Here is a 22,991-nt window from a genome sequence, read left to right on the forward strand (position 1 = left end):
CACTGTTCTATATCTATCTACAGCTTTGTGTGCGTGTGTGTGTGTGTGTGTGTGTGTGTTGCAAGTAAGCGGGGGATGTCCAGCCATCACTGACAGCGTGTGACAGTCTCCCTCATCACCCAACACACGCGCACGCACGCAGACACGACCTGGTGAAGCACATGTCAACCTAAAGAGAGCGAAGGTGCATGAATGCTTGCTGTCATGAGGTGAAACTTTTGTCTGCAAGTGTGCGTTTGTGTGTGTGTGTGTGTGTGTGTGTGTGAGAAAGAGAGAGAGAGAGAGACAGAAAGTGACATGACAGGTCGCTGTGTCTGTTACCGTGGTGATGAAGGAAAATGAAGGGAATTCTTGTAGGTTACTCTGTCGGTTCATGACTATTCCATATTGACAATATATACAGCATATATGTGTGTCGTTTGAAGTTTGCGTGTGTGTGTGTGTATTAGTAAGTAAGCGAGGGGGGGTGTTTGCTGTTGTCGTGGTGACACAGCAGTCATCATTATAGCACACTCACACACGCACGCACGCACGCACACACGCACGCACACACACACACACACACGCACACATGCTCTCGCACACACGCGTGTACTGCAGGGCCAAGGCCTTAGCACACTTCACTGTCTGAGAATTTGTGAATGGAAAAATGCTTTAACACACTTGGCGCTCCAATGCGACTTCCTGTATGTGTGTCTGTGAATTTGTGCGTATAATATTTGTGCGTCGGTCACTGTGTTGTGTGCATACGTGGTGAATGTATCTTTGTTTGTCTGCGTGTACGCGTGTGTGCGCGCGTGTGTGTGTGTGTGTGTGTTCGGGCTGTATTTTAGCCACAACCTCATGTTACAAACACACAGTACACACATAAGGACTGTACAGACTAGTCAACGTTACTACTCAACAATAACCTAATTTTTTTTTAAAGAAAAACATTCTCTCATGAGAAAAAATTATATATTTTGCAGTTTTTCTACCCCAAGAAAATACTATAATTTTTTGGGGGGAAAAAAATGTAATAATTCATAATGTTACTATAAGAAAAAAACACCCATATATTTTTCACGAAATATCTTTTTATGTCAAAAAAAAAGTTTGGGTATGAGTTAAAATCTTCATTTTTCAAGATAAAATGTAACAATCTTACGAAAAATAAAGTGGTACTTTCGTGTACCATTGGAGAGAACCCACGTACCACCGGTGGTACTCGTACCACACTTTAACAAGCACTCATATCGATTATTTCAACGCATCCCCTCCTCCTGTGATTTAAAGAAAAAAAAATGAGAATACTATGCTGAAAAAATATCGACATCATCAGCTACTTGTCGACGTTGACTCGACTTTATCACATTAGTGTCGACTTGAAAAAAATCCGAAGTTGTGCAACCCTCTAACACACTCACGCACATGCACACGCATAGAGGACAGGTGGCGCATCACCTTGACGTCCAGCTTTAACCACACGCTGGACATCCATCTCTCTCTCTCTGCAGGTAGAAAGCCATCACGCCATCACGCCGTCTGTGCTGCCATCCCTGCCAGCACCACACACACACACACACACACACACACTTACAGGAAGTGGCAAGATATCATAGCCTCTGGTTGCCTGGCAAACTGTCTCATTTTGAAGGGATGGAGGGGATACAACCAAAATATAGTCATAGTTAAGTGACGGGACGTTGGTACGCTACGTTGCAGTTAAAGCATAGCATAGCATAGCAGAGCTTCCTGTTTTTCTTCTTCTTCGTGGCAGCATAGCGTTCGAGCGCAGAGTGAAGACGTGGAAACTTAACTGTAGTTTGCCAAACACTTTTGCCTTCCTTCTCCTCCCTCATGTAAAACTAGATGAGTGTGTGTGTGTGTGTGTGTGTGTGTGTGTGTGTGCGTGCGCCAGTCCAGGGAGTGTCCACTATGTGTGTGTGTGTGAATGAGGTTGGAATGCAGCTCGTAAGTCACCTCTGATTTTCCACTCCCGCTGGGACACATCCCATTATCAGTTTTATATGAAACGAGGAAATTCCCCTGTGGTTTGTGTGTGTGTGTGTGTGTGTGTGTGTGTGTGTGTGTCTGTGTGCGTGCGCGCCCCCTGGCCCACGCACCCCTCACCTCCTCCACCGGTGACCTACTTCTTGAAAACATTCTCCGGAGTCTGTGAGTTTGAACGTTTGTTACTCGCTAAGGATGTTTTTGTGCTTCTGATGATGAGATCTGTTGATGGTTGCCATAGTTACATTTCATCACATTCTGCTCTCGTGATGTCATTATGTTGCGTGATGGCCACCCGGAGGTATGCAAAGATTCGTTAGCACCGCTAAGATAACCGATGATAATGAAGTGGGTGTGCGTGTGTATGTGTGTGTGTGCGTGCGTGTGTACGTACGTGCGTGCGTGTGTGTTTGTGTCACATGAGTGTCTTTTAAGTCAAGTTATGCCTAAGTACTCAAATAAATGTTTGTTTTTTACTTTGTTTTATTTTGTGTTTCTTTAGATTTTTACTTTCATTTCTTTTAAAAAAACATTTACATTTACGTTTATATATTCTAATTTGATTGTATTACTATTTTGGTATTTTTTGGTTTCATTTTTACTTTCATTTTTTTGTTATTTTGATTGTATTTGTTTTTCATTTTTACTTGTTTTTATTTATTTGTATTTATTATAAATGTTTAGATTTTATACATTGTTTATTTTTGCTATTTGCTACTTATTTACATTTGTTTTAATAACTTTTATATTCTTAGTTTTTATTATTTTTAGTTTTAGTTTTACTGTAAGTAAAACATTTCTTTAAATTTCTATATTTATTTTAATTATGACGTAATAATAGATGTTTACTTGTTGACTTTTATAGATAGAATATGGATAAATATTTATTTAGATTTTTGTTTTTATTTGGATGATTTTCCCTTTTTAAATGTAATTTTTAATGTTAGATTTGTATTGTTTTTTTAATATAAATATATTTCATTTATTTGATAATTTGATGTTGTTTTTATTTTTACATTTAAAATATTTGACATTTGTTTCTATTTTTGATTTAGGTTATTTATTTTAGATTTATATTTTATTATTTTAATAATTTAAAATTTTAATTTAATGTAATGTTTACTTTGTTTCATGTATTCATTTTAATTTTCAAAATATGCAAAGTAATCCTTTTTTTTTTTATTTTATTTTTTTTTATAAACGAGCTTAAAGAAAGAAAACCAGTGATGTCCTGACATTGTGAGAAATCTTCACCAAGTCATGATATCTCAGAATTTCTATAGTCTGCTGTGATTTCCAGTGCTCAATGACACAAAGACCCCTTAAGTGTCGAACTGCTCTTGGCCACCACGACATTCAGTTCAAGCGGTGTTTTGCCGAGCGGGATTTCCGCCTTCCGCCGGCCACTTCCTGTGCCACATACTGATGACTTCCTGTTGCGCTCACACTGTGTGTTTTGCTCTTTTGCAGGGGGGCTGTCTGGCGGGACCAAGTGAGCACGTGTACACCAGCAGGTAGGCTGTCATGCAACACAGCGCTCCCGAGGGCAAACTGATTCACAATTGATTCCATATTTTTTTCTATTCATGTACTAGGACACTCTTTGTTTCACTGATAGAAATATGTAAGACAATTCAGTGCACTTGTGCAATGACTACTGTGCACAAGTAGAAAGACTGTGTCTTATTAGTTAAAAAAATAAACAATAGAAATTCCACTACAAGCGCCTACGAGTATGCAGTTGAAAAGTTCAAACGCTAAAGCAGATATCGTTTTTTTTGTACAATTGCGTACAATTGGTTAAAAAAATAAATACAAATTCTGGTTCCATGTTTAAGATAATTAAGCTATTTTTATTTATTTATGGAATTTTCAGATGATATATATTATAGAGCAACAATTAATTCATTAATCAGCAACTAGTCGATTATCAAATTAACCAACAACTATTTTGATTATTGATTAATCGTTTAGAGACCTTATACAAACTTTTCCAAACCCTCATAATTTCAGCCTCTCAACAGTAAAATATTCTCTGAGTTTTGTTGTCCTCCATGAAAGCAGACTGATTATTTTTGATTATATTTGATTGACAAAAATCTGCTTTTACTCTGGAAAACAATGACCAACATTTTCGCCAATTTTCCAGACCAGTAACTGAATCATAATCCTTTTATGTTTGTGCATTTTCTGCACTGTCAATTTGAAATTCTGTCCACTTTTGTTTTTGAAATAAAAGGATGGAATTAAAAAAATATTTTCTTATCTGGTCCACAATTAATCAAAAAATATTCAACAGATTAATCAATTATGATTTTTTTGTAACCCTATTATTAGGCAACTAAGAGGCTAATTTGGAAGAAATCTAACTTCTATTGCAAAGGTCTAAAAGAGATTTATAAGGTCTATCCATCGCAAAACAAGACACCTCCAAAAAGTAATTTAGTTAAAAAAAGATCAGTGTTCATTGATAATTTTTCCAATAGCGTCATCCTTTTTTCATCAGTTTCATCAGTTGCGTGCTTCTGTGTGTGTGTGTGTGTTTTTAGGTTTTAGTCATGCCATTTGCCTGCTAGTAGTCGTTCTGCTAGTGTGCATAATTGTCTTACTAGTGAGGACGAAGAGCGCACTAGTACATGCACAAACTAGCACCCTTGTGGGATATTGTATGGACTAAATGCGCAAACGGCTTGCCATATTGGCGTGGGTTGTGCAACGTGGATTTAGTGGGTGCGATGAAGTATGTGCGGCTCATAAACACCAGCGTGAAAGAGAGAGTTTGCACTTGTGCCAAGAATGTTCCACACAAAACGGCTTTTCTTCTTTTTATGAGCTTTACACGCTGACTTGTATCATGATGCCCACTAAGCTCAAACAATGTATAGTACATGCTTGACAGGGGATTTGGTCCCTGGGTTTTCAGTGGGGACTTACCCGAATTAATCTACCTCTTAATAGCACCATTATCACGTCGCAATTATACAAACCGTCAATACTAAACAAAAAGCTACTATTACAGCACCCAAAGGTCTCACGTACTGTATATCATCATCCTGTCATCATCCGTTTAGTGCAGGTGTCGGGTACCGCAGCTTGGTAGACGAAAGATATGAGTCATTGTCATATCATTTGATCAATAACGGTAAAGACACTTGAAAGAATAAATCCGATTTAGCTTTTTTTTTTATGCCGCCTTGGTTTTATGTTAAATGTCTCCCATGCTGAAACAGCCACGCTTCGTCCTTTTTTCACAAAGTTATTGATTCAAAATCTGAGGCATTCGTTGTAAAGGGAATCCTTTCTGTCAGAGCAAATTGTGGCGGCCCATTGAAATACACTTCTTTGTAGAACGGTAAAGACAAAAGTGCATAATGGTAAAGACATAAACAGCTTCATAAAAATGATGTGAATTGCACAATTTCCATTTGTGCCCTTCAAACTCTGCTGTTACAAGTGCATGAAAGATCCTGACTACTCCTGAAACTCTTGGCTTTAAGCAAACGTAATAATGGTAAAGACATTCAATAGTTCCAACACGTTCACATTTATTTTGCTGTCTGCTATTTTGTGACTCCAAAATGGCTGCCTCATCCTCGCACTTCAGCTCACAGATCCCTCTGGGATATTGCAACAACAAAATGAAGCTCTTTCAAGTGGCAGTAATGGTAAAGATGGCTTGAGTGGACAGTTTGTAAAATAACCAAAAATAGGAACTCCGATTATCCTAATATGCATTTGTGTTAGTTTTCATGGAAAAGGCATACTAAGCAGTAGGATAGAAATCCTATATATCCATAAAATGTCATGAGCATCTTCAGAAAACTTCATTTCGTACTTTTCCGCTGTGATGTTACTTACTTTCTGAGAACAAAGTACTCTTACTGTTGTCCTATATTTTGATTTTATTTAGAAAAATTCAATTGTTTCTTTTTTTTGTTTGTTCCTACAAAGCGCCTTCAATGGAAAAAAAGTTCTTTCCTAAAATATTTAAAAATAATACATGTTAGAGCTGTAATTGCAGTACCGTGATACCGTGTTTTTGTTTGACACAAACAAGACATATGAGCAGGTAACTTCTCTTGGGTTGTTGTTCTGCATCCCCCCCAAAAAAAAACCCCAAAAAAAAAACCTGAAACATTCCCGCGGCAAGAGAGGACAGAATTTTAATGTGACCACAGGCAGAAATGGAACTAAAGCCGGCCGTAAAACAAACATTCTTGCCAGAGCTCAATTACCACTCACGCCGCCGCCGCCGCCGCCGCCATCATTGATGGTTTGAAACCACCGCTGCGGCTTCTGGCCAAAATGAAAACTCCTCCAGGAGGTTACCTACAATGGCAACATCCACATACACACGGAAATGAGTGGCTTTCAGCAACATGTTATGAAATGATTTATCTTCTGAAAACGTTTTCTGCCTGCATTCAAGCCAACTAACATCTCTGTCTCATTCACTTCCACGCTTTGCCCACCCAACTTCAGTGTGTGTGTGCGTGTGCGCGCACGCGGCTGCAGATGTTCAGCCGAGGTCAGCTTCTGCTGGTGTCCACTGCGGCTGTCATCAACTTGCGTCTAAATTTACGAGTGAAACGGTCACGAGTTGTGTTAGTTTGATGCAACACGCTGAAAATACTCGCTCCATCGTTCTTTGGCAGCGAAAAAGGAAGCAAAGAGGTGCACACAAGGTCAGAATGTGAGTTTACAGTCCATACAGCTTTGGAAATACAGTGATGTGATATCTGAAATCATCATGCGCTGTCAAAATGAATAGAAATGTCATTAATACGTTCCAGCCTCCCCAATAAAACGACACCATTTTTTGTAATGTGTTTTTATAAGAAGAATGGCTCTCTATAATATTGTACTTTATAAAAACATACAGTAATGGCATCATGTAATGTAATGTAAAGAATGCAAAGAAATGTAACTTTATCACATTTTTTTTTTTTTTTTTTTTACTTCAGGTCAATGGCCATTGTGCTGCTCCTTCTGGTGCCTTGGACACCTGGGGGCAGTATAATACAAATACTGTATACTGTACATGGAGATCGTCCCAGCTCCTCAGTTCGGCAGTAATATTAGTTTTATTATATATTGTCTGTCTTGTTGCTCTAGTGATAGCGATAGTATCTGTTGCTTATTGCTTCATAACACCGCAACACAGATGCTTTCGTTAGCCTGTCTATGCTGTTACCCAATGTGTTAGCATTAAGCTCGCAGGCTTAAGTAGTGGGGTTGTTTTAAATACACACGTAATTGATTTTGTTTTATGTTTGGTTTTAGAATGAAGTTTAACTGGGAGTGGCATCTTTTTTTTTTTTAAATTGGTCACTTTTTCAAACTGCTGCTTGTTGTGAAGAGTTGAGTTCACTGCCACTATATGGAGCTCGTATCTCGAGTTTTTGCTCGCGAATCAAAGCAAAAAAAATGGTATCTCAACTCTAACTCCTACTGCACATTTTTCTCTAGTTTCACTTCTTGTGGGTGTCCTGATAATTTTGTACAAATTGTCTTCACTTTTAACTTCCTCTTTATGTGTCCCAATACGTTCTTTCCCCAAATTGCACTTAAAAAGTTTGTATTTCCCGTTTGTGTCCCAATACTTTTTGTCAATATGTTTTCCTCTTTTCCCCTCCTGTGGGTGTCCCAGTTCTTTTGTCCAAATTCGACATTTTCTTCTTCTTTCCCGATGCAACAACAGGTGCAGTGAGTGCGACAACACTTTGTGTAGATGTTTTGTGTCGACGAGACAGCACAGTTTGAGCACTTGTTAAATGTATTAAAACGTCCTCCAGTGCCGAGTGAAAGCGTCAAACCAATAAAATGCCTCACCAAACGTGTATATGACCTGCGTGTGTGTGTGTATACACGTGTGCGCGTGCGTTTGCATATCATGTTGATGTTTTTTCCCATAAGGCCATCCTCCTTTTTACCAGAATCGCTGCGCTGACTCACTTACGGGTCAAACGTTTGACTGGCTTGCACAACAGCTTTGACTTTTTTATGCTGAGTCGTCACTGGGACGATGTCATCGCCATGGCGACAGCGGTCACCTGCTTTGTGGGGAGTCAGAGGTGACGAGACGCAGATGTTTGTGGAAGTTGGCGGACTTTGCTTTCTTTGCCTTTCACACAGAACTCAGCAAAGCGGGAGACTGGTGTGTGTGTTCACACAGCTGATGCGGCTTCTCGCAATCAGATAATTAGATGACATGACAAGTTTTGTCATTGTCTTGTGATATTTGGATGAACAAAGGTGGGAAAAAAATCTAGCAAAATTGGAAACTGTGGGATTTTTGTGGGGTTTAATGAATGACTCGATCCGATAGAAGCGCTGTGTCGAAATAAGCTCTGATTGTCATTGACGTACGGTGGCCCAAGGGGTCAAACAAAGGGTCAGAATCAGATTCAGGCTGACAGTCAGCGAACAGGAGATGAGGCATTTTATTCACCATTTCATTTCATTGTTTTAAACCAATTGCTCGGTGTCTTAACACCGGCTTCGTCTTGTCTTGATGATATTTTCCCGATTTTTGGTTCAGTCTCATGCAAGTGGGGCACTGCTCACACTGCCCCTTATACTGCTGGGCCAATGGTGAATAAGACTTTCATTACCATGACAGCTGGGGGTGGAACAAAAAAAAAATAAATCAAGTGCCAGTTAATACAAAAACAGCATTTTCACTGGTGGAGGCAGTCCGTTTGCACGGTATACCGGTACTAGAGAAATACTGCGATACCACGCCATCAAAAAACAGAAAGATACCCCATGTTTCCAATACTGGTACTTCTGCACAGTTGGGCAGGTATTGAAGAATTCTTCAAAAAAGAGGCAAAGTGTGTTTGCTTCAAGCTGTTTATTTGTGTAGCGTACTTTAGTCAGCATGAGAGGACCCACGCAACAACAGAACAGCAGAAGCAGAGGGACACAACCAGAAACAGCCATGGAATACAAAAGCCAAATCCACAATACTTTGCAGCTCCCAGTTGACTTTACTGTAAAATTGACATTTTGTGCTCACAAAATATGGCCACATTTGTTTTTTTTAAAATGACAGTAAAATGCTTCAGTTCAAAATGAGAATGAATTATCATTTATTCATTCTCATTTTAAAATTGTATTGTTCATAATTCATTTAATTAAGATAAATTGGGCGGCACGGTGGCCGACTGGTTAGAGCGTCAGCCTCACAGTTCTGAGGACCCGGGTTCAATCCCCGGCCCCGCCTGTGTGGAGTTTGCATGTTCTCCCCGTGCCTGCGTGGGTTTTCTCCAGGCACTCCGGTTTCCTCCCACATCCCAAAAACATGCATTCATTGGAGACTCTAAATTGCCCGTAGGCATGACTGTGAGTGCGACTGGTTGTTTGTTCCTATGTGCCCTGCGATTGGCTGGCAACCAGTTCAGGGTGTACCCCGCCTTCTGCCCGATGATAGCTGGGATAGGCTCCAGCACGCCCGCGACCCTAGTGAGGAGAAGCGGCTCAGAAAATGGATGGATGGATGGATAAGATGAATTGACCAATTAGTTATGAAAACAAGCACTAATAATAAATGTATATCTAAATTAGTTAATTTTTGTAATATATTTGTATTATGTACATTGAATTAATTAGCCAGTCATTTTATGAGATAAAAGAATACAAAATTGAGAAAAATACATTTTTTTTAACCATTATGACAGTAAAATTGCAAACTGAATGCAACAAGTGTTACAGAAATCCCAATGATATAAATGCTCGGCGGGCCGTATGCGATCGAGGCAGCAGGCCCCCCAGGACTACATTACCCAGCATGCTGTGTGTGTCCGGTGACAGTGGAATAATGCTGTGTGACAGATTGTGTGTGCGTGCGTGCTGGGAGAGAGAGTGTGTGTGTGTGTGTGTGTGTGTGTGCATGCGCGCGTGTTTTTGACAGCATGTGTTTCCCATCTGGTTCCGCCCAATCCCTCAACTCTGACTTCATTCTGACCTGCTTCCTTCCTTCTGTCATTCGTTCTTTCCTTTTTCATTCCTCAGTCACCTTCATCATCAGCAGTAGCGCGTGCGTGTGCGACTTCCCCTCAGCGTGGCCTCATTGGTGCACTCGAGTGCAGATGATGTCATGTGGCTGTCATTCCTCAGCAGATTTACTCGCTCGTTCTGTTGAAATTATTTTCACGAAATTCCTCCGCGACCCTCGAATGTCGTCAAGATGATCTCACTCGCCGCCGGAGCCGCAGAGAATTCCTCACGTCGGAATTGCACACCAGTGCTATGAGCTCACGTGCAAATGTTCACTGTTTTGCTCACTTGTCATTTTTTTTCTTGGCTGAGAGGCGGGGTACACCCCGGACTGATCGCCAGTCAATATCAGGGCACGTATAAACAAACGCGCATTCTCAGGTCCACGGATGATTTCTTGCTTTTCCTCGAAGCTACGTGTTTTTGGAACGTGGAGGAAACGTGCTAACGCCACACAGGAATGCTTGAGCCCAGATTTGAACCCAGATCCTCAGAACTGCGGTGCAGACAGGCTAACCACGAACCCCACATGCTGCCTCATACATCTGTTATTTTTCTACCTTATATTTATGACTTGCTATACTAAAGTAATACCTTAATTTCCCTCTCAGGCCATATTAAGATCATCTATCTATATCTTTTACATTTCATTCTGCTGATATATGATTGTAATATCATGATTATATTTCATCGTACATTTTTCATGATTATCTTTTTTTTTTTTCTTCACGTGCTGAAGAGCCGGGAGGAATGACATGACTGAACTGAAAGGAAAATGTTCCATCAGCCTCACAGGTTTGGGGTTTAAATCTCACCTGCGGCCTTGCTGTGTGGCGTTTGCGTGTTCTCCTCACGCTCAAGTGGGTTTTTCTTCCCACGATACAAAACCATGTGCGCATATTAGCTTGATTGAAGATCAAGGAATTAACCACAGATGTGTGAATGTAAGTGGGAATGTGCATTTGTCTAGATCACTGGTGTCAACCATATGGCCCGTGGACCAAAACTGACCCACTTGGGGATACAATTAAGCCCATAGGATGAACTTAAAAGTGAAAAAAATACAAAAAACATTGTGGTGGTTTGGACTAAGGATAAGGATTGAGAATTACTCCTCTCCTGTAAAAAATAAAATAAAAAATGGAATGGTAATAAGCCGGCACGGTGGACAACTGGTTAGCACATCTGCCTCACAGTTCTGGGAACCGGGGTCCAAACCCTTGCCCCGCCTATGTGGAGTTTGCATGTTCTCCCCGTGCCTGGGTGGGTTTTCTCCGGGCACTCCTGTTTCCTCCCACATCCCAAAAACATGTGTGATAGGTTGATTGAAGACTCTAAAGCGCCCATAGGTGTGAATGTGACCGCGAATGGTTGTTTGTTTCTATGTGCCCTTGCGATTGGCTGGAATGGTAATAATTCCTCAGTCTTCATAAGTTGATTCAATTTTAAAGTGCAGTACTATATTTTTCAGTTCCAAATACCTGTGACTTCAAGTTTAGGCCTTCAAATGCAATCACTATGATTACTTCCTATGCACACATTGTAGATGAGAATATTTTGCTTCAGTTTGTCAAGAAATCTGAGGTTTTGGAAAAAAAGATTTCAAAAGTGCCATTAAATATAATGATTTTCCTAATGTATTTTGCTTTCAAACAAAGGGGAAAAATGTATTGTTATTTATTATTATATCAGGTATGATAAGATGGTCCTGCCCCTTAGACATCAAATTAGGCTTTATGTGGCCCCTGAACTACAATGAGTTTGACACACGTGGTCTGGATGTGCCCTGGGATTGACGCCCCAGTTCATTGTCTACATTGCATACGTTTCATGCTTGGAAGGATCATGTCTAAGTCGTGAAGCCTGATCTTACGAGGGACACTTGAAGGCATCGTGGGCGTTGAGCGCTACGGTTCTTCCTGGCCTATAAATATTATAATAAATATTTGAGCGGTCCCATTAGGGAGCCAGGTCGTCTCATCACGCCGGCCCCGTCCCACCTAATGGTCTTGTCGGGCCCGCGGGCGAACGGACGAGCTAATCAAGAGCCAAACAGGTTTTAACAAGTTTAGACTGTTCATTAAGGCAGAAAGCTGATTAATTAACAGCGCGGCAGCCGGAGTTCGTTAACGACTGGTGTGATTAATTCAAGGAAGCGAGAAGGTGAGGAATGATCGCGACCCCCGCAAGGACGAAAAGGAAGCCAAAAAAGAAAGATTGATGGGCCCCCAAAAAAGAGAAATTTAGGAGGCTCCGGAATAGAAAAGTCAGATGTGATTTAGTGACGTGGAAATGAAGAAGCGCAAAAAGGAGGCCGCAAAATGGAGGAGAAGTCGGGAGTAAGTCAGAATCGGGCGCACGATCAGTTCGATGGACATACAGGTACATCTTAATAAATGTGAATATGCTAGAAAGGTTTTCAGTGGTACAATTCAAATAATGAAACGCTCATATTGTACAGATTTATTAAACAGACAAATATTTATATATTCGTCAAGTATGTACATATTAGCCACTCTTCTGCTTGACTTGTTTCACAAAAAGTTAATTTTCTCCACTTTTTGGCCAGAAATGGGTGTTTTTGTGCGTGAAACCAAGGTTCTACTGTTGATTACTAAAGAACGGAAAAAGCTAGAAACAACCTTTTTTTCTGGGGAAAGAAAAAGTCTATTCTCTTGTTTTGTCGTTGAGTTGCTTATATTGTTACAGAACAGAATAATATTCTGTGAGTCTTTAAAGATCAGTCAAAATGCTCTAAAATGGCTGGCTGAACTGCTTGGAAACAGCTGGCAGTGAATGAGTTAACCACTGGAGTGAATTAAGTTTTCATCAATATTCCAATTTTTGGCAATGCACCTGAGTTTGAAACATTTTATTAAAAAGGCCATCCCCTCTGCAGTTTCAGTACATAAACACTTTGTTAAGGAAGTACCACATGTACAGTAGTATGAAGTATTGTTGAGGTTAATGCTGCGTTCAATAAAGCTGGGAAATTTGTGATTCACATCTCCAAGCTACAGTTCCAAGTCATGATTCAGTCGCGCAGAAACAAACGAGCAGTGGCACCCACATTCACTATGACAAATAAGTACTAAGTGTAATATTTTCCTGATTACTAGCGACAGGAAGTCCAGCAAAAAGAGACAGGAAGTCCAGCAGCATCAGGTGGCGGAGTGTTACAATCAGGCAGGAAAAATTTGGGGAGGATGTTCAGGCAGAAATTGAACGAGACAGAGATTATTTCCTTGGAGCTGTCGGTGCTCAGAAGACGTTTTACTTCTAGATGTTAGTGACACACACACACAGACGCACTTAGACACAAACACACACACTCACTTCCCACCTACCTGCTGCTCGGCGGATGTGAGGAAAGGGAGACATTAAGCGTTGTGTGGGTGAGCAGGCAGCACTCATCTGTGTATGTACGTGTGTGTGTGTGCATACGTAACAGGTGTTGGAGACAGTAGTCATTCACCTGCCGCCTCCACAGACTGTATACACACACACACACACACACACAAACGTTCGCACACACCCACTCGTGCGCGCACACACACATTGAAGCAGAATGTTTGTGAGTCCATATTCTGGATCTGGTTCTCTTTTTTAATGCTGTGTGTGTGTGTGTGTGTGTGTGTGTGTGTGTGTGTGTGTGTGCATAAACAAAAACAAAATTATAAGCATAAAATGAAAATAAATACAGTTTTTATGGTAGTGTGTGTACACACATGTGCCTTTAAGAGGCGGAGCCTGGCGGGGTGGCGTGTGACATAGACGAGTCTGCGTGTGAGTGCCTGGACGTGAGCTGTGGCCGACAGCAGCTGAAATGTGCTCTTTGTTTAGGTGAATTTTAGAGGTACAAAAATCAATCAATTAATCGACAACTATTCGATTATCAAATTAATCGGCAACTATTGTGATAATCGATAAATGGTTTAGAGAAGCTGTTTAACTCCAAATTCTCGGAATTTCAACCTCTCAAAAGTAAACATTCTCAGATTTCTGTAGTCCTCCAGGAAAGCAGTCTGTCTGTCTTTATGTTGAATCAAAAGCGACTGTGAATTCCGGCAGCGTATCTGAAGCTTGGTCGTATCTCAAATTCTGCCTTGCAACTCCAAACAAAAAATCGACCAAGCGGCTGCTTGTAACTAGGACGACTCGTAGTTTGGGGCGCTCGTAAGTCAAGGTACCACTTGAAATGTCATCTGTCCGATCTCTGTGTGAAAGGGTCTTAAGTCTTCTGAGTGGAAGTTAGTCATCGTAATGCGATCTACATCTCTTTACTAACATCTTTATGATCATTATGATTAAGAACGTTATGCAACACGCTGCCGGGCTCGGGTCTGATGCAACAGCGAGCAACATGGCCTTCCTGTGAGGTCTGAGAAAGAAATGAGGTGAGGAAAGAAGCCAGGGGGTGCAGATGAACGGAAGTGGCAACACACACATGTACACACACACACACGCTTTGAAAGTCGGTTGAAGCTAAAGATAACGAAGATGATCGCATGACAAAAAGGTGTGATCCAAGGGAGCTGCTTCTAGATCAGTGTGTCGGGGCACATTAGTGTACCGTGAGCGCTCTTCGGGTGTGCAGCAGCAAATTATCAAATGTTTCAAATTGTTCAAGAAATTCCTTTATTCCTCTATTTATGCCAGTGAGGCATAGTGACAGACAGAACAAATAAATGCTCTTCTATTAGATGCCAGGAAGTACATACAGTAATTAATGTATCCACTTTTTGTGACATTTTTGTTTGTGGGTGTGCCGTGAGATTTTTCAATTGTAAAATATGTGCCTTGGCTCCATAAAGATTGGAAATCACTGCTCTAGATGCTTCCTCATAGTTCTGAATGGGTCTAGCTGTTTGTAGATGCTTCCAACCGGTTCTGGATAGCTTCAGAAGTGTTTAACTGGTTGTCAATGTGTTGGTCTGGTTGTTTCTAGACAGTTCTAGATCGGTTAGCTGGTTTCGAATGTCACCAGATGGTTCTAGATGGTTTAGTTGGGTCTAGCTGGTTCTATACAGTCACTGATGGTGTAGTGGCGCACTCACAGGACTGTGAATATGAATGTGAATCGTTTTCTTTCTCTGTATGTGCCCTGTGATTGACTGCCGACCAGTCCAGGCTGTGATCCACCTTTCGTCCAAAGCCAGTTGAGATAGGACCTGGCTCCCTATAACATGATAAGCAATTTAGAAAATATATCAATGGATGAACGGTTGTATAGATGTTTGTAACTTCTTTAATCCGTGTTAATTGTTTCTAGATGTGTCTAGATGGTTCTAACTGGGGATAGATGGTTGTAGTTGTTCTAGCTTGTTTTATAGATTGTTGTAACTGCTTGTAGATGGGACACGAAGTTCATTTGTTCTAACTGGTAAATGGGAACAGAAGGTTCCATTTGATTCTAGCTTGTTCCAACTCCTATGATGAAAAATATAAGTGGATCGAGGTTTCCCTTGCCCGGACGCGGGTCACCGGGGCCCCCCTCTGGAGCCAGGCCCGGAGGTGGGGCTCGAAGGCGAGCACCTGCTGGCCGGTCCTGCACCCATGGGGCCCGGCTGGGCACAGCCCGAAAGGGTAACATGGGTCCCCCTTCCACCACCGGTGAGGGATGCCGCCAAGGCTGCCCTTTGTCATCGATTTTGTTCATAACTTTTATGGACAGAATTTCAAGGCGCAGCCGAGGCGTAGAGGGGGTCCGGTTTGATGGCCTCAGTATTGCATCTCTGCTTTTTGCAGATGATGTGGTTCTGTTGGCTTCATCAAGCCGTGAGCTCCAACTCTCACTGGAGCGGTTCACAGCCGATTGTGAAGCGGGTGGGATGAGAATCAACACCTCCAAACCTGAGACCATGGTCCTCAGTCGGAAAACGGTGGCGTGCCCTCTCCGGGTCGGGGATGAGATCCTGCCCCAAGTGGAGGAGTTCAAGTATCTTGGAGTCTTGCTCACGGGTGAGGGAAGAATGGAACGGGACATCGACAGGCGGATCGGTGTAGCGTCTGCATTGATGCGGACTTTGTATCGGTCCGTTGTGGTAAAAAAGGAGCTAAGCCGAAAGGCGAAGCTCTCAATTTACCGGTCGATCTACGTTCCTACCCTCACCTATGGTCACGAGCTGTGGGTCGTGACCGAAAGAACAAGATCCCGGATACAAGTGGCCGAAATGAGTTTCCTCCGCAGGGTGTCAGGGCTCTCCCTTAGAGATGAGTGAGAAGGGTGAGAAGCTCGGTCATCCGGGAGGATGTCAGAGTAGAGCCGCTACTTCTCCAGATAGGGAGAAACCAGGTGAGGTGGCTGGGGCATCTGATTCGGATGCCTCCAGGACGCCTCCCTGGTGAGGTGTTCCGGGCACGTCCCACTGGGAGGAGACCCCGGGGACGGCCCAGGACACGCTGGAGAGACTACGTCTTTCGGCTGGCCTGGGAACGCCTCGGGATCCCCCCAGAAGAGCTGGATGAAGTGGCTGGCGAGAGGGAAGTCTTGGGCGTCCCTGCTAAAGCTAATGCCCCCGCGACCCGACCTCGCATAAGTGGTAGAAAATGGATGGATGGATTGTCTACCTGGTCCTGGATGATTTTCAGTGATTATGTTGTCACAGAGCATAATATTCTGTGGGTCTTGAAAGATCAGTCAAAATGCTCTAAAACAGCTTGCAATATGGGAAACTGCTCTGAAAACAGCTGGCAGTAAATGAGTTAAAAACACCAAATTGTGTTGTTGTTGTTGTTGTTTTCTTTAGGGGGGCTGTCATCTGACTCGAGTTACAAGCTTGGTCACGTTAACAAACTAAAACCCGTGAGTCAAGGTAACTTTCTGAGAATGACAAGAACATAACTGCTCACCCCCGTGAAGCCGGCTAAACATCTCACGGTGTTTATAGCTGGAAAAACACAGCAGTCCTCCTTTTTCTTGCTGCCCAAGCGTGATGTCATTGTACGTCTGGGACACTGCTTCCCATCAAGCTCCTCCTGTCTTTTTTTTTTTGCTCCTGACAATCATCTGAAGGAGCGTTTCTTTTTAAGACCATAACATTCTCCAGTGGATTCACAAATTATCGCCTGGATGTGATCGTCAAACGTCTTTCAAGGGTTCTGAGTCAGGACCGTTCGGTTCATCTGCTCGACATCGCAGGACGAAGCCTGTTTTGGGAATCAATCACTCTCTCCCTATACAGTATAGTGGACCGACTGTAGATAGTTTCTAAAAAGTCCACTAAGAATTCCTTTGCAGTGATTCGGGAGTAGCGAATGTGTGAATGATTCCGAACGCAGTGACTGCGACGGATTTGAACCCCGGTCCCCAGAACTGTGAGGCAGATGTGCTAATCAGTCGCCCACCGTGCCGGCCTCATTGGATATTCTTGTCCATTTTATTTATTTATTTATTTATTTTTAATCATTCAAATTTGTCAGACTTGTTAATAACACTCTTCTCTGTGCTGTGTCAAATTTACAAGACATTTACACATTCACAAGTACACATTCGAACAGCTCTCCAAAAGGGGGAAATGAGTATATAGGGCGCTGTATAGTGGATAGGGAGCGAGTCCCAACACAGCCACGGTGTCCGGCCGGCTTCCACAAAACAAGCGCACCCTTTCCTGTGTCCATCGTGCTTCCTGGAGGATTCTGCACACTGTTGTGGAAAATCTAATGAAGCCACATGCACGCACACACACACAGTGAGTGTAATAGTTTCAAGGCTGGCCCAGCAGCTCTGTGGAAAATATGACTGCCTTCTCTTTTCCACTGGCAATTTACACCAACAGGACGCCTGTTTTTCCCTCCTCACCTCACCTCAACTCCCTGCGCCCCCCACGACAGCCCTCCCACCTCCTCCTCCTCCATGACCGTGCTCACCTAAATGGAAACCTAAATGATGTATGTACACTACACAATGCCCACGACGTCTACTGTAGCAGAATGGTGGAACACGGAATTTTTGAACAGGCTCAATCGCTGCTCTGTCACTTTGTCTATCCCACCGTAAGCGCAGCTTGTGTGTGTGTGCGTGTGTGTGTCAGAACTCAGTCAAAGCTGGCAGGACCGCAAGAACACAATCACACACACACACAGTTTTAGCAGGAAGTTATTCCAAGCCTGGAACATTATTAAGTGAAAACAAGCCACATTTGTGTCTTGTTGCATAATCATTCTCGCGTCTCAACTGCCTGGAGCAGCAAATTTTTCACCCGCTCTTTCTCCCTATATGGACTCACTATGTGCAATCATTATTGCTCTCAATGTACTGTAACCTTTACAGGCAGAGCTGAATGGCAACATTCCCAGCAGGTGTATGATGTATTTATGGGCCAATACATTTCTTGTTTCAATTAGAATTGTTATTTAAGCAATTCTCACATTTTGACACCATGAGACCAAGATGACACCTACCATATGCATTTTTTCTAGAAAAAAAAAAAAAAAATATATATATATATATATATATATATATATATATGTGTGTGTGTGTGTAATCACCTTTTTTAGAAAACAAATATTTATTTCATATTATGTGTTGCTCTAAACAATTATGATTATTCTTGTAATATTATGCCTTGAGCTTGCATGTTTGCAGGAATCCAGCTTCCCCCCACGTTCAAAAAATATATACGTCATCATAATTGAAGACTCAGAATTGTCCGTAGGTGTGAACGTGAGTGTGAATGCTTGTTTGTCTATATAGGCCCAGCGATTGGCTGGCAACCAGACCAGGGTGTACCCCGTCTCTCGCCCAAAGTCAGCTGGGATAGACTCCACCTCACCCGTGACTCAAATAAGGATCAGCACTTTAGAAAATGGATGGATGAATATAATGAAAATATGACTTCATCTTGGCGGCACGGTGGCCGACTGGTTAGAGCGTCAGCCTCACAGTTCTGAGGTGAGGCGTTCAATCCCCGGTCCCGCCTGTGTGGAGTTTGCATGTTCTCCCCGTGCCTGCGTGGGTTGTCTCCGGGCACTCCCATTTCCTCCCACATCCCAAAAACATGCATTAATTGGAGACTCTAAATTTCCCGTTGGTGTGAATGTGAGTGTGAATGGTTGTTTGTTTGTATGTGCCCTGCGATTGGCTGGCAACCAGTTCAGAGTGTACCCCGCCTCCTACCCGATGACAGCTGGGATAGGCTCCAGCACGCCCGCGACCCTAGTGAGGAGAAGCGGCTCAGAAAATGGATGGATGGATGGATGGATGACTTCATCTTGCCATTTTATCCCTTTTGTCTGGAAAGTGGGACCTCCGGTAACATTTTGCATTTTAGTTCTAGAAATGAATGGAAAATAGGGCACATTTTGAAATGGCTTAATATTGTTCCCATGATAGTGTGTCTCACATGATCATTAATGAGCAAGTCACACACACGCATAGAGAAGCCCGGTTGTCCTCCAGCCTGAGGCCTCCAAGCTCTTGATGCATTACCTGGATGTTGCTGTTGCGTATTTTGAATGGACTGCAAGTGCGTGTGAGCGATCGAAGAGTTATTTTATAAACTCTCGAAACTTGCGTGGAGTGGAGTGAATTGTGCAACGGAAGCTTTTATAACAACCGCTCGGCAACTGTGACCTTGGCAGACCGACTACTTCCTGCTCCCACACGCGCGCACACACAGCTGCTGGTGCTGCCACCTCCCACACACACTCACATTTACATTTCTCTAACAAAAATATCCAGCCGTGTAGTCGACTTCCTACCTGTGCCGTCCACAGTACAGGCTGACTACTCAAAGTGTGTGTGCGTGTGTGTGTGTGTGTGCGCGTGGGTGTGTGCGTCTGTGTGTGCACGAGCTCATTCCGAGTTCAGATGAAGTTCATTTGATTCATCTCACACCCGCTTGAGTCTTTTCTTCTTTTTCTTCATTTTTTTTCCTTCTCTGGTGTCATTTGCGTCTCCTTGTTGTGGGTCTTCTGTGGCATGCGTTTCCACGGTAACGCACTCCTGAATGACAGCCGGGTGTTGAAACAAAACATGGCTTGGTGTGACTTATTAACGACTCTTTCTTTTTTTTGGAGGGGTGAGTTTGCTTTGCACAGACGGCAAAATTATGTAACATTTGGGTTCATGAATGAATTATTAAATTGTGTTACTGCAATAAGTGTGTACGTACATATGGGGTAAAAAGACATTAAAATATTACATAAATAAATATTGCAATACATCTTTGTTCTTGTAAAGATCATGACTTATTTTCTCTAAAAAATATGAATTTGTTATTGTAACATTAAGACTTCGTTTTCTCAAAAATGTAAACGTTTTTCGGCAATTCCGATGGCATTTAGGGGCACGTGTTAGTTGCATTTAATTGATGTTCGTATTATGAGGGTGTGCTTGAAAATAAGTCACTCCTCCAAGGGGTGCCCGACCCTAAAAAGGTTCTGGAAAATGTATGCTGGATGACTGTGGTGAAGCTCCTCTCTTCCACAACCAGTTCCCAACTTCCATTCATGGACACACTCGCACATTTTTTCTTTTTAAGTGACGCCGTTAAAAAGCTCATTTGGCCTATTTGAGGCTGAGCTGGCGCCTGGTTGGCAGACTGTCCTGATGAGCGTCTTCCACCCTCTGCCGGCAATGTTTTCATTTTCCTCACCAGGAAAAGACATTCTCCCAAAGCCGAAAGGGCCAAGAGGCGTAATTCTGCAGGCACAAGAGTGAAAACCAATTCGAGCAGTGCTTCAGACTGAGCTCGGCTGAAGTCAGATGTGGCACATTTGGACCTCAAAGAAGGTTGAGAACTAATGCCTCATTGGACTCCTGATGAACATCCACGTTCTTCTTATAATGTTGCTTACAACGCTAAGCAACATTATAAGAAGAACGTACAACACCTATAGCAATGGATATTTGAACACAAAACTTGCAGCAAAACATGTAGACAGACAATATAAAATCTTCACGGGCATATATTGTTTATCCTCGGTGAAAAACGACAATATTACTGCAGTCTCTTCCAGTAGTTGTGAAGCTCTTCTTCGTTTGGCTCTCCATGACTGTATTATATTGCCCCCGGTGGCCAAAACACACCGTAATGAATTAATCATGATGCACAAATTGTTCAATTCTTTATATTTAATGTAATTACTGCATGTTTTTATAAAGTACAATATTATTGAGGGGAATTTCCCTTACTGAAACACATGACAAAAATGCTCGTAATTTTTGGGGGAGTTGAGTTACGAGCGTGGTCACAGAACTAAATAAACTCAGATCTCTAGGCACCACTGTATGTGATTCTCTGACGTAATATGAGGTACACTAAAGTCTTTAATAATGAGAATTATGTCGTTATAGTACAATGTGTGTTTCTAAAGAATCGGACTTTATTCTTCTAATAGCTTTAACTTTTAAAAAACCCTTTAGCATTTTTTCTAATTAAAAAAGACTATTCTCATATTATGCCTTTTCTTTTTTTAGTAAAATATGAATTGTATTTTGTAATACATATTTACATATCTATATTACATATATGACTTCATGTATTTATGTAAAATATGATTACTCTTGAAATAGTACACTTTTTTTTAAAGAAAGATGATTCTTGTAATACTGTATTAGACATTTTTGGGGGGGATATGACTTCATTCTGATAATATTATGCCTTTTAACTAGAATTTTCTTTTTTTTTATTCATGTAATAACCATTATTTCAAGACAAATATGATTTTATTTTTGTGACATTGTTTTGTTCATCTCGAGAAAGTATGAGTTCATAATATTTTTCCTTGAATGGGACTTTATTCCGGTAATATTATGCTTTTTTTTTTTTTTTCGAGAATAGTATTGCCAAATAGGACAAAATCTGAAATGACTTTACGTTGCTTTCATGATCGTGTGCTTGTGTGTGCCACATGATCATTCATCAGCTAGTCACACACACACACACACACACACACACACAGTTGAACAAACTGGAACATGAACTGGAACAATAATTGAGGTCCAGTTGGGGCCAAAGAGAGCGACTCCAGAACGTGGTGCCAGCCGCCCTCCGTCGTCCCCCGCCGGCTCGTGCCATTGCCCCCTCCTCTTCTCCCTCTTATTGCTGTCTTAAGAAGTTAATCAGTGAATGGAAAGCATTAGTAACGCTGTTTTAATCATTTAACTGCTGTCTGGCCACACAAAGTACAACAACACACATAACTGCTCAGAAACATGAACCCTGCTTTTGTGCGAGTGCGTGGGCATGTGTGTGTGTTTGTCACATGAGGCTTATCCTGATTCATTTAGGAGACCATTAAGTTCCCTTCTTTGCGCTCACTTTTGACCGGTTGCATTTGGTTGGTCGGCCTTCAATTAGGATTTACCTGATTTAATCCACCTATCTCGTCAACAGAATTATAAAAAACATTAAAAATCAACACAACGCAACGAAAGACCACACATATGCCGTTTGTAGCGCTTCACCGTCAATAGTTACAAATGTAATAACATGATAAGAGCAGCATCAAAACATTTCAATAAAATACATCACAATCACCAGATATGCTGATTCTCAAGGCCATGGGCAGATTAGATTGACAGGGCAACACACAGACGATGAAATCTGATTGGACAGAAAAATCCCAATTTCACATGCACATACTTTCATGGAGCAACAATATGGAATGAGTCAATGGTGACCAGTCAGTAGTTTTGTCTACGTGAGCTCTGACATTGGCTGGCGACCGGTCCAGGTTGTACCCCACCTCTTGCCCAAGCTAGAGAAAAGCATGCACACACGCACACACACGCGCACACACACACACAAATACTCACAGGCACATGCACACACATTGTGAAAATAAATAAACATTTTATATTTTTCTGTCTCTGGAATTCCAAACATCCCAGTTGGTATGTGGCACACTGATGCGCCAATTTAAAAATAACTACACACACACATCCACACACACACATTCATGCAAACACACACGCACACATCAAGATAAGGCAGGAACTAGATTTGCAAAGATGACAATCATTTATCTTTCAATCCGATAGCGACCTCCTA

General features: G+C 41.9%; 1 protein-coding gene across 8 annotated transcripts in view; it reads left to right on the forward strand.

The window, feature by feature from the left end:
• The window catches only part of hivep2a (HIVEP zinc finger 2a), a 67,023-nt gene that overhangs the window by 21,758 nt on the left and 22,274 nt on the right, over positions 1-22,991 (forward strand). For 6 of the 8 annotated variants that reach the window (XR_009785555.1, XM_061754944.1, XM_061754941.1 and 3 more), the window contains one exon: positions 3,463-3,506. The exons of 1 other annotated variant lie outside the window; for it this stretch is intronic. The gene's annotated coding sequence lies outside the window, so the exon portion shown is untranslated. Of the gene's footprint in view, positions 1-185; positions 210-3,462; positions 3,507-22,991 lie in introns of those variants that run through there. One more of the 8 variants, XM_061754947.1, reaches the window with a different exon arrangement.

The sequence above is a fragment of the Phyllopteryx taeniolatus genome, chromosome 18 (assembly GCF_024500385.1).
Source record: "Phyllopteryx taeniolatus isolate TA_2022b chromosome 18, UOR_Ptae_1.2, whole genome shotgun sequence".
Classification (NCBI taxonomy): Eukaryota; Metazoa; Chordata; class Actinopteri; order Syngnathiformes; family Syngnathidae; genus Phyllopteryx; species Phyllopteryx taeniolatus.